The 15,781-nt window shown below is 48.5% G+C and overlaps 1 protein-coding gene across 3 annotated transcripts in view; it reads left to right on the top strand.

The window, feature by feature from the left end:
- CMTR1 (cap methyltransferase 1) overlaps positions 1-15,781 on the top strand; it is a 130,708-nt gene that overhangs the window by 33,476 nt on the left and 81,451 nt on the right. The window lies entirely within an intron of this gene.

Here is a 15,781-nt window from a genome sequence, read left to right as displayed (position 1 = left end):
TATAATTATATATTAAGAGCCCATATATAGAAACAACACCTTCTAGGGTTGTTATATACATTATGGCGCTTTTGGTGTGTGCTGGCAAACTCTCCCTCTGTCTCCCCAAAGGGCTAGTGGGTCCTGTCCTCTATCAGAGCATTCCCTGTATGTGTGTGCTGTAGGTCGGTACGTGTGTGTCGACATGTATGAGGAAAATGTTGGTGAGGAGACGGAGAAAATTGCCTGTAATGGTGATGTCACTCTCTAGGGAGTCGACACCAGAATGGATGGCTTACTTATGGAATTACGTGATAATGTCAACACGCTGCAAGCCGGTTGACGACATGAGACAGCCGGCGGACAAATTAGTATCGGTCCAGGCGTCTCAGACACCGTCAGGGGCTTGTAAAAACGCCCATTTACCTCAGTCGGTCGACAGACACTGACACGGACACTGACCCCAGTGTCGACGGTGAAGAAACAAACGTATTTCTCTATCGTCCTAAGTGGATGCTGGGGTTCCTGAAAGGACCATGGGGAATAGCGGCTCCGCAGGAGACAGGGCACAAAAAAGTAAAGCTTTACTAGGTCAGGTGGTGTGCACTGGCTCCTCCCCCTATGACCCTCCTCCAGACTCCAGTTAGATTTTGTGTCCGAACGAGAAGGGTGCAATCTAGGTGGCTCTCCTAAAGAGCTGCTTAGAGAAAGTTTAGTTTAGGTTTTTTTCTTTACAGTGAGTCCTGCTGGCAACAGGATCACTGCAACGTGGGACTTAGGGGGAAAGTAGTAAACTCACCTGCATGCAGAGTGGATTTGCTGCTTGGCTACTGGACACCATTAGCTCCAGAGGGATCGAACACAGGCCCAGCCGTGGAGTCCGGTCCCGGAGCCGCGCCGCCGACCCCCTTGCAGATGCTGAAGCGTGAAGAGGTCCGGAAACCGGCGGCTGAAGACTCCTCAGTCTTCATAAGGTAGCGCACAGCACTGCAGCTGTGCGCCATTTTCCTCTCAGCACACTTCACTGGGCAGTCACTGAGGGTGCAGAGCGCTGGGGGGGGGCGCTCTGAGAGGCAAATATAAACCTTATACAAGGCTAAAAATACCTCACATATAGCCCATAGGGGCTATATGGAGATATTTAACCCCTGCCTGACTGGAAAAATAGCGGGAGAAGAACCCGCCGAAAAAGGGGCGGGGCCTATCTCCTCAGCACACGGCGCCATTTTCTGTCACAGCTCCGCTGGTCAGAACGGCTCCCAGGTCTCTCCCCTGCACTGCACTACAGAAACAGGGTAAAACAGAGAGGGGGGGCACATTAATGGCTATATATATATATATATTAAAGCAGCTATAAGGGAGCACTTAATATAAGGATATCCCTTGTATATATAGCGCTTTGTGGTGTGTGCTGGCAGACTCTCCCTCTGTCTCCCCAAAAGGGCTAGTGGGTCCTGTCTTCATTAGAGCATTCCCTGTGAGTTTGCGGTGTGTGTCGGTACGTGGTGTCGACATGTATGAGGACGATATTGGTGTGGAGGCGGAGCAATTGCCAAATATGCAGATGTCACCCCCCAGGGGGTCGACACCAGAATGGATGCCTTTATTTGTGGAATTACGTGATGGTTTATCTTCCCTTAAACAGTCAGTTGAGGACATGAGGCGGCCGGACAATCAATTAATGCCTGTCCAGGCGCCTCAAACACCGTCAGGGGCTGTAAAACGCCCTTTGCCTCAGTCGGTCGACACAGACCCAGACACGGGCACTGATTCCAGTGACGACGGTAGAAATTCAAACGTATTTTCCAGTAGGGCCACACGTTATATGATTTTGGCAATGAAGGAGACGTTACATTTAGCTGATACTACAGATACCGTAAAACAGGGTATTATGTATGGTGTGAAAAAACTACAAACAGTTTTTCCTGAATCAGAAGAATTAAATGACGTGTGTGATGAAGCGTGGGTTGCTCCTGATAAAAAGTTGATAATTTCAAAAAAGTTATTGGCATTATACCCTTTCCCGCCAGAGGTTAGGGCGCGCTGGGAAACACCCCCTAAGGTGGACAAGGCGCTCACACGCTTATCCAAACAAGTGGCGTTACCCTCTCCTGAGACGGCCGCACTTAAGGATCCATCAGATAGAAAGATGGAAGTTATTCAAAAGAATATATACACACATGCAGGTGTTATACTACGACCAGCTATAGCAACTGCCTGGATGTGCAGTGCTGGAGTAGTTTGGTCAGAATCCCTGATTGAAAATATTGATACCCTAGATAGGGACAATGTTTTACTGTCGTTAGAACAAATAAAGGATGCATTTATCTATATGCGTGATGCACAGAGGGATATTTGCACACTGGCATCTCGGGTGAGTGCTATGTCCATTTCAGCCAGAAGAGCCTTATGGACACGACAGTGGACAGGCGATGCGGATTCAAAACGTCACATGGAGGTTTTGCCGTATAAAGGGGAGGAGTTATTTGGAGTTGGTCTATCAGACTTGGTGGCCACGGCTACTGCCGGGAAATCCACTTTTTTACCTCAAGTCACTCCCCAACAGAGAAAGGCACCGACCTTTCAACCGCAGCCTTTTCGCTCCTACAAAAATAAGAGAGCGAAGGGCTTGTCGTACCTGCCACGAGGCAGAGGAAGAGGGAAGAGACACCAACAGGCAGCTCCTTCCCAGGAACAGAAGCCCTCCCCGGCTCCTGCAAAAACCTCAGCATGACGCTGGGGCCTCTCAAGCGGACTCGGGGACAGTGGGGGGCCGTCTCAAAAATTACAGCGCGCAGTGGGCTCACTCGCAGGTAGACCCCTGGATCCTGCAGATAATATCTCAGGGGTACAGGTTGGAATTAGAGACGGATCCTCCTCATCGTTTCCTGAAGTCTGCCTTACCAACCGTCTCTTCCGAAAGGGAGAGGGTGTTGGAAGCCATTCACAAGCTGTACGCTCAGCAGGTGATAGTCAAAGTACCCCTATTACAACAAGGAAAGGGGTATTATTCCACTCTATTTGTGGTACCGAAGCCGGATGGCTCGGTAAGGCCTATTCTAAATCTGAAGTCCTTGAACCTCTACATAAAAAAGTTCAAGTTCAAGATGGAGTCACTCAGAGCAGTGATAGCGAACCTGGAAGAAGGGGACTTTATGGTATCCTTGGACATCAAGGATGCGTATCTACACGTTCCGATTTACCCCGCACACCAGGGGTACCTCAAGTTCATTGTTCAAAACTGTCACTATCAGTTTCAGACGCTGCCGTTCGGATTGTCCACGGCGCCTCGGGTCTTTACCAAGGTAATGGCCGAGATGATGATTCTTCTTCGAAGAAAAGGCGTATTAGTTATCCCATACTTGGACGATCTCCTAATAAGGGCAAGGTCCAGAGAACAGCTGGAGACAGCTTTAGCACTATCTCAAGAGGTGCTAAGACAACACGGGTGGATTCTGAATATTCCAAAATCCCATTTAATCCCGACAACTCGTCTGCTGTTCCTAGGAATGATTCTGGACACGGTTCAGAAAAAGGTTTTCCTTCCAGAGGAAAAAGCCAAGGAGTTATCCGATCTGGTCAGGAACCTCCTAAAACCAGGAAAAGTGTCAGTACATCAATGCACAAGAGTCCTGGGAAAAATGGTGGCTTCTTACGAAGCAATTCCATTCGGCAGATTCCATGCAAGAATATTCCAAAGGGATCTGTTGGACAAATGGTCAGGGTCGCATCTGCAGATGCACCTGCGAATAACCCTGTCACCAAAGACAAGGGTGTCACTTCTGTGGTGGTTGCAGAAGGCTCACCTATTAGAAGGCCGCAGATTCGGCATTCAGGATTGGATCCTGGTGACCACGGACGCCAGCCTGAGAGGCTGGGGAGCAGTCACACAAGGAAGAAACTTCCAGGGAGTATGGACGAGTCTGGAAAAGTCTCTTCACATAAACATTCTGGAACTAAGAGCAATCTACAATGCTCTAAGCCAGGCGGAACTTCTCCTGCAAGGAAAGCCGGTGTTGATTCAGTCGGACAACATCACGGCGGTCGCCCATGTAAACAGGCAGGGCGGCACAAGAAGCAGGAGTGCAATGGCAGAAGCTGCCAAGATTCTTCGCTGGGCGGAGAATCACGTGATAGCACTGTCAGCAGTGTTCATCCCGGGCGTGGACAACTGGGAAGCAGACTTCCTCAGCAGACACGATCTTCATCCGGGAGAGTGGGGTCTACATCCAGAAGTCTTCAACATGTTAATAGACCGTTGGGAAAGACCAATTGTAGACATGATGGCGTCTCGCCTCAACAAGAAACTGGACAAATATTGCGCCAGGTCAAGAGATCCACAGGCAATAGCTGTGGACGCACTGGTAACTCCTTGGGTGTACCAGTCAGTGTATGTGTTTCCTCCTCTGCCGCTCATACCAAAGGTATTGAAGATCATACGGCAAAGAAGAGTAAGAACAATACTAGTGGTTCCGGATTGGCCGAGAAGGACTTGGTATCCGGAACTTCAAGAGATGCTCACGGACGAACCGTGGCCTCTACCTCTGAGAAGGGACCTGCTACAGCAGGGTCCCTGTCTTTTTCAAGACTTACCGCGGCTGCGTTTGACGGCATGGCGGTTGAACGCCAGATCCTAAAAGGGAAAGGCATTCCAGAAGAAGTCATTCCTACCTTGATTAAGGCACGGAAGGAAGTCACCGTGAAACATTATCACCGCATTTGGCGAAAATATGTAGCGTGGTGCGAGGATCGGAGGGTTCCGACGGAGGAATTCCAACTGGGTCGTTTCCTACATTTCCTGCAATCAGGATTATCTATGGGTCTCAAATTGGGATCCATTAAGGTTCAAATTTCGGCCCTGTCAATATTCTTCCAAAAAGAATTGGCCTCTGTCCCTGAGGTCCAGACTTTTGTCAAGGGAGTACTGCATATACAGCCTCCTGTGGTGCCTCCGGTGGCACCGTGGGATCTAAATGTAGTTTTAGATTTCCTCAAATCCCATTGGTTTGAACCATTGAAAAAGGTGGATTTGAAATATCTCACATTGAAAGTGACTATGTTACTAGCCCTGGCCTCTGCCAGGAGAGTATCTGAATTGGCGGCTTTATCTTATAAAAGTCCTTATCTAATCTTCCATTCGGATAGGGCAGAACTGCGGACTCGTCCGCATTTTCTCCCTAAAGTGGTATCAGCATTTCATCTGAACCAACCTATTGTGGTGCCTGCGGCCACTAGCGACTTGGAGGACTCCAAGTTGTTGGACGTTGTCAGAGCCTTAAAAATATACATTGCAAGGACGGCTGGAGTCAGAAAATCTGACTCGCTGTTTATATTGTATGCACCCAACAAGTTGGGCGCACCTGCTTCTAAGCAGTCGATTGCTCGTTGGATTTGTAACACAATTCAACTTGCACATTCTGTGGCAGGCCTGCCACAGCCTAAAACTGTAAAAGCCCACTCCACAAGGAAGGTGGGCTCATCTTGGGCGGCTGCCCGAGGGGTCTCGGCATTACAACTCTGCCGAGCAGCTACGTGGTCGGGGGAGAACACGTTTGTAAAATTTTACAAATTTGATACCCTGGCAAAGGAGGACCTGGAGTTCTCTCATTCGGTGCTGCAGAGTCATCCGCACTCTCCCGCCCGTTTGGGAGCTTTGGTATAATCCCCATGGTCCTTTCAGGAACCCCAGCATCCACTTAGGACGATAGAGAAAATAAGAATTTACTTACCGATAATTCTATTTCTCGGAGTCCGTAGTGGATGCTGGGCGCCCATCCCAAGTGCGGATTATCTGCAATACTTGTACATAGTTATTGTTAACTAATTCGGGTTATTGTTAAGGAGCCATCTTTAAGAGGCCCTTTCTGTTGTCATACTGTTAACTGGGTTTAGATCACAAGTTGTACGGTGTGATTGGTGTGGCTGGTATGAGTCTTACCCGGGATTCAAAATGCCTCCCTTATTGTGTATGCTCGTCCGGGCACAGTACCTAACTGGAGTCTGGAGGAGGGTCATAGGGGGAGGAGCCAGTGCACACCACCTGACCTAGTAAAGCTTTACTTTTTTGTGCCCTGTCTCCTGCGGAGCCGCTATTCCCCATGGTCCTTTCAGGAACCCCAGCATCCACTACGGACTCCGAGAAATAGAATTATCGGTAAGTAAATTCTTATTTTTTCCTTTAGGGCCACAAGTTACATGTTAAGGGCAATGAAGGAGGTGTTACGTATTTCTGATACCACAAGTACCACAAATAAGGGTATTTTGTAGGGTGGGAATAAACTACTTGTAGTTTTGCCTGAATCAGATAAATTAAATGAAGTGTGTGATGATACGTGGGGTTCCTCCGACAGAAAGTTATGGGCGGTATACCCTTTTTCCCGCCAGTAGTAAGGGCGAGTTGGAAAACACACCTTAGGGTGGACAAGGCGCTCACACGCTTATAAAAAACATGGCGTTACCGTTTCCAGATACGGCCGCCCTCAAGGAGCCAGCTGATAGGAAGCTGGAAAATATCATAACAGTATATACACACATACTGGTGTTATACTACGACCAGCAATCGCCTCAGCCTGGATGTGCAGCGCTGAGGGGGCTTGGTCGGATTTCCTGACTGAAAATTTTGATACCCTTGACAGGGACAGGATTTTATTGTCTATAGAGCATTTTAAGGATGCATTTCTATATATGTGTGATGCGCAGAGGCATATTTGCATTCTGGCATCAAGAGTAAATGTGATGTACATATCTGCCAGACGAAGACACGACAGTGGTCAGGTGAGGCAGATTCCAGACGGCATATGGAAGTATTGCCGTATAAAGGGGCGGTCCATTGGACCTGGTGGCCATGGCAACAGCTGAAAAATCCACCTTTTGTTACCCCGAGTCACATATTGGCAGAAAAGGACACAGTCTTTTCAGTCTCAGTCCTTTCGTCCCCATACGGGCAGGCGGGGCGAAGGCCAGTCATATCTGCCCAGGGGGAGAGGAAAGGGAAGAAGACTGCAGCAAGCAACTCATTCCCAGGAACAGAAGCTCCTCACGGCTTCTGCCAAGTCCGCAGCATAACGCTGGGGCCGTACAAGCGGACTCAGGTGCGGTAGGGGGTCATCTCAAGAGTTTCAGCAACACTCGCAAGGGAACTCCGGGATCCTACATGTAATATCCCAGGTGTACATTGGAAATTCGAGACGTCTCCCCCTCACACAATTCACAGGCTGTATTCCCAGCAGGTGATAATCAAAGTACCCTTCTTACAACAAGGAAGGGGGTAGTATTCCACACTATATTGTGGTACTGAAGCCAACCGGCTCGGTGAGATCTGAAATATTTGAACACTTACATACAAGCGTTCAAATCAAGATGGAGTCACTCGGAGCAGTGATAGCGAACCAGGAAGAAGGGGACGATATGATGTCACTGGATATCAGGGACGTTTACCTACAGGTCCAAATTTGCCCTTCTCACCAAGGGTACTTCAGGTTCCTGGTACAGAACTGTCACTATCAGTTCAGACGCTGCCGTTTGGATTGTCCACGGCGCCCCGGGTCTTTACCAAGGTAATGGCCGGAATGATGATTTTTCTTAAAAGAAACATGGACGCTTTCCTGATAAGGGCAAGGTCCAGAGAACAGTTGGAGGTCGGAGTAGCACTATCTTAAGTAGTTCTACGACAGCACGAGTGGATTCTAAATATTCCAAAATCGCAGCTTTTTCCGACGACACGTCTACTGTTCCTAGGGAAGATTCTGGACACAGTCCAGAAAAAACGTGTTTCTCCCAGTGGAGAAAACCAGGGAGTTATCCGAGCTAATCGGGATCCTCCTAAAACCAGGAAAAGTGTCAGTGCATCATTGCACAAGAGTCCTGGTAAAAATGGTGGCTTATTACGAAGCAATTCCATTCGGCAGATTTCCCGCAAGAACTCTTCAGTGGGATCTGCTGGACAAATGGTCCGGATCGCATCCTCAGATGCATCAGCGGATAACCCTATTTCTCTATCGTCCTAGTGGATGCTGGGGTTCCTGAAAGGACCATGGGGAATAGCGGCTCCGCAGGAGACAGGGCACAAAAAGTAAAGCTTTTCCAGATCAGGTGGTGTGCACTGGCTCCTCCCCCTATGACCCTCCTCCAGACTCCAGTTAGATTTTTGTGCCCGGCCGAGAAGGGTGCAATCTAGGTGGCTCTCCTAAAGAGCTGCTTAGAGAAAGTTTAGCTTAGGTTTTTTATTTTACAGTGAGTCCTGCTGGCAACAGGATCACTGCAACGAGGGACTGAGGGGAGAAGAAGTGAACTCACCTGCGTGCAGGATGGATTGGCTTCTTGGCTACTGGACATTAGCTCCAGAGGGACGATCACAGGTACAGCCTGGATGGTCACCGGAGCCGCGCCGCCGGCCCCCTTGCAGATGCTGAAGTTAGAAGAGGTCCAGAATCGGCGGCTGAAGACTCTGACAGTCTTCTAAAGGTAGCGCACAGCACTGCAGCTGTGCGCCATTTTCCTCTCAGCACACTTCACACGCTGTCACTGAGGGTGCAGGGCGCTGGGGGGGGGGGCGCCCTGGGAGGCAAATGTAAACCTATATACTGGCTAAAAATACCTCACATATAGCCCCCAGAGGCTATATGGAGATATTTAACCCCTGCCAAACTTCACTAAAGAGCGGGAGACGAGCCCGCCGTAAAAGGGGCGGGGCCTATCTCCTCAGCACACAGCGCCATTTTTTCTCTCACAGAAAGGCTGGAGAGAAGGCTCCCAGGCTCTCCCCTGCACTGCACTACAGAAACAGGGTTTAAACAGAGAGGGGGGGCACAAATTGGCGATATAAATATATATATAAAGATGCTATTAGGGAGAAACACTTATATAAGGTTGTCCCTATGTAATTATAGCGTTTTTTGGTGTGTGCTGGCAAACTCTCCCTCTGTCTCTCCAAAGGGCTAGTGGGGTCCTGTCCTCTGTCAGAGCATTCCAGGTGTGTGTGCTGTGTGTCGGTACGTGTGTGTCGACATGTATGAGGACGATGCTGGAGGAGGCGGAGAAATTGCCTGTAATGGTGATGTCACTCTCTAGGGAGTCGACACCGGAATGGATGGCTTATTTAGGGAATTACGTGAGAATGTCAACACGCTGCAAGGTCGGTTGACGACATGAGACGGCCGACAAACAATTAGTAACGGTCCAGGCGTCTCAGAAACACCGTCAGGGTTTTTTTATAAAAAAACGCCCATTTACCTCAGTCGGTCGACACAGACACAGACACGGACACTGAATCCAGTGTCGACGGTGAATAAACAAACGTATTCCTTATTAGGGCCACACGTTAAGGGCAATGAAGGAGCTGTTACATATTTCTGATACTACAAGTACCACAAAAAAGGGTATTATGTGGAAGTGAAAAAACTACCTGTAGTTTTTCCTGAATCAGATAAAATAAAATGAAGTGTGTGATGATGCGTGGGTTTACCCCGATAGCAAATATTGGCGTTATACCTTTTCCCGCCAGAAGTTAGGGCGCGTTGGGAAACACCCATTAGGGTGGATAAGGCGCTCACACGCTTATCAAGTGGCGTTACCGTCTCCAAATACGGCCGCCCTCAAGGAGCCAGCTGATAGGCAGCTGGAAAAATATCCTAAAAAGTATATACACACAGACGGTGGTTATACTGCGACCAGCGATCGCCATCAGCCTGGAGATGCAGTGCTGGGTTGGCTTGGTCGAATTCCCTGACTAAAAATATTTTATTGATATAGGGCATTTAATAGGATGCATTCTATATATATGTATGCGAGATGCACAGAGGGATATTTGCACTCTGGCATCAAGATAAGTGCGTTGTCCATATCTCCCAGAAGATGTCATGGACACGACAGTGGTCAGGTGATACAGATCCCATACGGCACATGGAAGTATTGCCGTATAAAGGGAAGGAGTTATTTGGGGTCGGTCCGTCGGACCTGGGGGCCACGGCCACAGCTGGGAAATCCAACCTTTTTACCCCAAGTTACATCTCAGCAGAAAAAGACACTGTCTTTTCAGCCTCAATCCTTCCGTTCCCATGTGGGCAAGCGGGCAAAAGGCCAGTCATATCTGCCCAGACATAGAGGAAAGGGAAGTAGACTGCAGCAGGCAGCCCCTTCCCAGGAAAAGAAGCCCTCCACCAGTGGGGGGGTAGTCTCAAGAGTCTCAGCGCGCAGTGGGATCACTCGCAAGTTGACCCCTAGATCATACAAGTATTATCCCAGGGGTACAGATTGGAGAGTCGAGACATTTTTTCCTCGCAGGTTCCTGAAGCCTGCTTTACCAACGGCTCCCTCCGACAAGGAGGCAGTATTGGGAAAAAATTCACAAGCTGTATTTCCAGCAGGTGATAATCAAAGTACCCCTCCTACAACAAGGAAAAGGGTATTAGTCCTCCACACTATATTGTGGTACTGAAGCCAGACGGCTTGGTGAGACATAGTCTAAATCTGAAATCTTTGAACACTTACATAAAAAGGTTCAAATCAAGATGGAGTCACTCAGAGCAGTGATAGAGAACCGGAAAAAAGGGGACTATATGGTGTCCCTGGACATCAAGGATTACCTCCATGTCCAAATTTGCCCTTCTCAACAAGGGTACCTCTGGTTCGTGATACAGAACTGTCAATATCAGTTTCAGACGCTGCCGTTGAATTATCCACGGCACCCCGGGCCTTTACCAAGGTAATGGCCGAAAAGATGATTCTTAAAAGAAGAAAGGCATCTAAATTATCCCTTACTTGGACGATATCCTGAAAGGGACAAGTTTCCAGAGAACAGTTGGAGGTCGGAAAAGAACTATCTAAAGTAGTTCTACGACAGCACGAGTGGATTCTAAATATTCCAAAAATCGCAGCTGTTTTCCGATGATACGTCTGCTGTTCCTAGGAATGATTCTGGGCATAGTCCAGAAAGAGGTATTTCTCCTGGAGGGGAAAGCCAGGGAGTTATCCGACCTAGTCAGAAACCTCCTAAATCCAGGCCAAGTATCAGTGCATCAATGCACAGGAGTCCTGGGAAAAATGGTGGCTTCTTACGAAGCGATTCCATTCGGCAGATCTCACGCAAAAACTTTTCAGGGGGATTTGCTGGACGAATGGTCCGGATCGCATCTTCAGATGCATCAGCGGATAACCCTGTCTCCAAGGACAAGGGTGTCTCTTCTGTGGGGGCTGCAGAGTGCTCATCTTCTAGAGGGCAGCACATTCAGCATTCAGGACTGTGTTCTGGTGACCACGGATGCCAGCCTGAGAGGCTGGGGAACAGTCACACAAGGAAGAAATTTCCAAGGAAGTGTGGTCAAGTCTGGAGATTTCTCTCCACATGAATATACTGGAGCTAAGGGCAATTTACGATGCTCTGAGCCTAGGAAGACCTCTGCTTCAAAGTCAACCGGTGCTGATCCAGTAGGACATCATCATGGCAGTCGCCCACGTAAACAGACGGGGCGGCACAAGAAGCAGGAGGGCAATGACAGCAAGGATTCTTCGCTGGGCGAAAGATCATGTGATAACACTGTCAGCAGTGTTCATTCCGGGAGTGGACAACTAGGAAGATTTCCTCAGCATAAATGAATTCCACCCGGAAAAGTGGGAACTTCATCTGGAAGTTTCCACATGTTTGTAAACCGTTGGGAAAGACCAAAGGTGGTTATGATGGCGTCCCACATGAAGCGCCAGGTCTAGAGACCCTCAGGCAATAGCTGGGACGCTCTGGTAACACCGTGGGTGTACCAGTCGGTGTATGTGTTCCCTCCTCTGCCTTTCATACCCAGTGTATGGAGAATGATAGGAAGGAGAGGAGTAAGAACTATACTCGTGGTTCCGGTTTGGGCCAAGAAGAACTTGGTACCCGGAACTTCAAGAGATACTAGAAAGGATCTTGATTCAGCAAGAATCATGTCTGTTCCATGACTTACCGCAGCTGCGTTGACGCCAGGGCGGGTGAACGCCGGATCCTAAGGGAAAAAGGCATTCCGGAAGAGGTCATCCCTACCCTGGTCAGAGCCAGGAAGGAGGTGACCGCACAACATTATCACCGCTTAGGTGAAAATATGTTCCATGGTGTGAGGCCAGGAAGGCTCCACGGAAGAATTTCAACTAGGTTAATTCCTACATTTCCTGCAAGCAGGAGTGTATATGGGTCTCAAATTGGGGTCCATTAAGGTTCAAATTTCGACCGGTCGATTTTCTTCCAGAAAGAAATTGGCTTCAGTTCCTGAAGTCCAGAAGTTGTTAAGGGAGTACTGCATATACAACCCCTTTTTGATGTCTCCAGTGGCACTGGGCGATCTCAACGTAGTTTGGGATTCCTAAAATCACATTGTTTTAAACAACTCAAATCTGTGGATTTGATATATCTCACATGGAAAGTGACCATGCTGTTGGTCCTGGCCTCGGCCAGGCGAGTGTCAGAATTGGCGGCTTTATCTCACAAAGCCATATCTGATTGTCCATTCGGACAGAGCAAAGCTGTGGACTCGTCCCCAGTTTCTCCCTAAGGTGGTGTCAGCGTTTCACCTGAACCAGCTTATTGTGGTGCCTGCGGCTACTAGGGACTTGGAGGACTCCAAGTTGCTGGATGTTGTCAGGGCCCTGAAAATATAGTTTCCAGGTCGGCTGGAGTCAGGAAATCTGACTTGCTGTTTATCCTGTATGCACCCAACAAGCTGGGTGCTCCTGCTTCTAAGCAGACTATTGCTCGTTGGATTTGTAGTACAATTCAGCTTGCACATTCTGTGGCAGGCTTGCCACAGCAAAAAATATGTAAATGCCCATTCCACAAGGAAGGTGGGCTCATCTTGGGCGGCTGCCCGAGGGGTCTCGGCATTCCAACTCTGCCGAGCAGCTACGTGGTCGGGGGAGAACACGTTTGTAATATTTTACAAATTTGATACCCTGGCAAAAGAGGACCTGGAGTTCTCTCATTCGGTGCTGCAGAGTCATCCGCACTCTCCCGCCCGTTTGGGAGCTTTGGTATAATCCCCATGGTCCTTTCAGGAACCCCAGCATCCACTAGGACGATAGAGAAAATAAGAATTTACTTACCGATAATTCTATTTCTCGGAGTCCGTAGTGGATGCTGGGCGCCCATCCCAAGTGCGGATTATTCTGCAATACTTGTACATAGTTATTGTTACAAAAATCGGGTTATTGTTGTAGGAAGCCGTCTTTCAGAGGCTCCTTTTGTTATCATACTGTTAACTGGGTTTAGATCACAAGTTGTACGGTGTGATTGGTGTGGCTGGTATGAGTCTTACCCGGGATTCAAAATCCTCCCTTATTGTGTACGCTCGTCCGGGCACAGTACCTAACTGGAGTCTGGAGGAGGGTCATAGGGGGAGGAGCCAGTGCACACCACCTGATCTGGAAAAGCTTTACTTTTTGTGCCCTGTCTCCTGCGGAGCCGCTATTCCCCATGGTCCTTTCAGGAACCCCAGCATCCACTACGGACTCCGAGAAATAGAATTATCGGTAAGTAAATTCTTATTATCCAAGGAAAAGGGTGTCTCTCCTGTGGTGATTACAGAGTGCTCATCTTCTAGAGGGCCGCAGATTCGGCATTCAGGATTGGATGCCGGTGACCACGGAGGCCAGCCTGAGAGGCTGGGGAACAGTCACACAGGGAAAAAATTTCCAGGGAAGTGTGATTAAGTCTGGAGAATTCTCTCCGCATAAATAAGCTTAGAGCAATTTTATAATGCTCTAAACTTAGCTAGACCTCTGCTTCAAGGTCAGCCGGTATTGATCCAGTGGGATAACATCACGGCAGTCGCCCACGTAAACAGAAGGGCGGCACAAGAAGCAGGAGGGCAGTGAAAACTGCAAGGATTTTTCGCTAGGCGGAAAATCATGTGATAGCACTGTCAGCAGTGTTCTTTCCGGGAGTGGACGACTGGGAAGCAGACTTCCTCAGCAGGCATGACCTCCACCCGGGAGAGTGGAAACTTCATAGGGAAGTTTTTCAACATGATTGTGGACCGTTGGCAAAGACCAAAGGTGGACATGATGGCGTCCCGCCCGAACAAAAAACGGGACAGGTATTCCGCCAGGTCATGAGACCTTCAGGCGATAGCTGTGGATGTTCTGGTAACACCGTGGGTGTACCAGTCTGTGTATGTGTTCCCTCCTCTGTTTCTCATAACCAGGGTATTGAGAATTATAAGACATAGAGGAGTATGAACTATACTAGTGGCTCCGGATTGGCCAAGAGGGACTTGGTACCCGGAACTTCAAGAAATGCTCACAGAGGACTAAGGGCCTGGGGAGCTAAGAAGGGACTTGATTCAGCAAGTACCATGTCTATTCCAAGACTTACCGCGGCTGCGTTTGACGGCATGGCGGTTGAATGCCGGATCCTGAGGGGAAAAGGCATTCCATAAGAGGTCATACCTACCCTGGTCAAAGCCAGGAAGGAGGTGACCGCACAACGTCATCACCACATGTGGTGAAAATATGTTGCGTGGGTGAGGCCAGGAAGGCTCCACGACGGAAATTCAACTAGGTCGATTTCTACACTTCCTGAAAACAGGAGTGTTTTGGACCTCAAATTGGGGTTCATTAACATTTAAATTTCGGCCCTGTAGATTTTCTTCCAGAAAGAATTGACTTCAGTTCCTGAAGTCCAGATTGTAAAGGATGTATTGCATATACAGCTTTTTTGTGCCCCTAGGGGCACCGTGAGATCTCAACATAGTGTTGGGATTTCTTAAAATCATATTGGTTTGAACCGCTCAAATCTGTGGATTTGAAATATCTCACATGGAAAGTGACCATGCTGTTGACAAATATCTCACATGGGAAGTGACCATGTTGTTAGCCCTGGCCTCGGCCAGGCGATTGTCAGAATGGGCGGCTTTGTCTTACAAAAGCCCATATTAAAATTTTCCATTTGAACAGGACAGAACTGGGACTCGTCTCCAGTTTCTTCATAAAGGGGTGTCAGCGTTTTCACCTGAAACAACCTCTTGTGGTGCCTGCGGCTACTAGGGACTTGGAGGACTCCAAGTTACTAGACGTGGTCAGGGCCCTAAAAATATATATATATATATATATAGTTAGGACGGCTGGAGTCAGAAAGTCTGACTTGCTGTTTATACTGTATACACCCAACAAGCTGGGTGCTCATGCTTCTAAGCAGTCTATTGCACGCTGGATTTGTAGTACAATTCAGCTTGCACATTCTGTGGCAGGCCTGCCACAGACGAAATATGTAGATGCCCATTCCACAAGGAAGGTGGGCTCATCCTGGGCGGCTGCCCGAGGAGTCTCGGCATTACAACTTTGCCGAGCAGCTACGTGGTCAGGGGAGAACACGTTTGTAAAATTTTACAAATTTTGATACTCTGGCTAAGGAGGACCTGGAGTTCTCTCATTCGGTGCTGCAGAGTCATCCGCACTCTCCCGCCCGTTTGGGAGCTTTGGTATAATCCCCATGGTCCTGACGGAGTCCCCAGCATCCACTAGGACGTTAGAGAAAATAAGAATTTACTTACCGATAATTCTATTTCTCGTAGTCCGTAGTGGATGCTGGGCGCCCATCCCAAGTGCGGATTGTCTGCAATGCTTGTACATAGTTATTGTTACAAAAATCGGGTTATTACTATTGTTGTGAGCCATCTTTTCGGAGGCTACTTCGTTTTGTTATCATACTGTTAACTGGGTTCAGATCACAAGTTGTACGGTGTGATTGGTGTGGCTGGTATGAGTCTTACCCGGGATTCAAGATCCTTCCTTATTGTGTACGCTCGTCCGGGCACAGTACCTAACTGAGGCTTGGAGGAGG

Source organism: Pseudophryne corroboree, chromosome 4, assembly GCF_028390025.1.
Source record: "Pseudophryne corroboree isolate aPseCor3 chromosome 4, aPseCor3.hap2, whole genome shotgun sequence".
NCBI lineage: Eukaryota > Metazoa > Chordata > Amphibia > Anura > Myobatrachidae > Pseudophryne > Pseudophryne corroboree.
The sequence above is the reverse complement of the archived record's forward strand: the minus strand, read 5'-3'. Positions and strand labels throughout refer to the sequence as shown.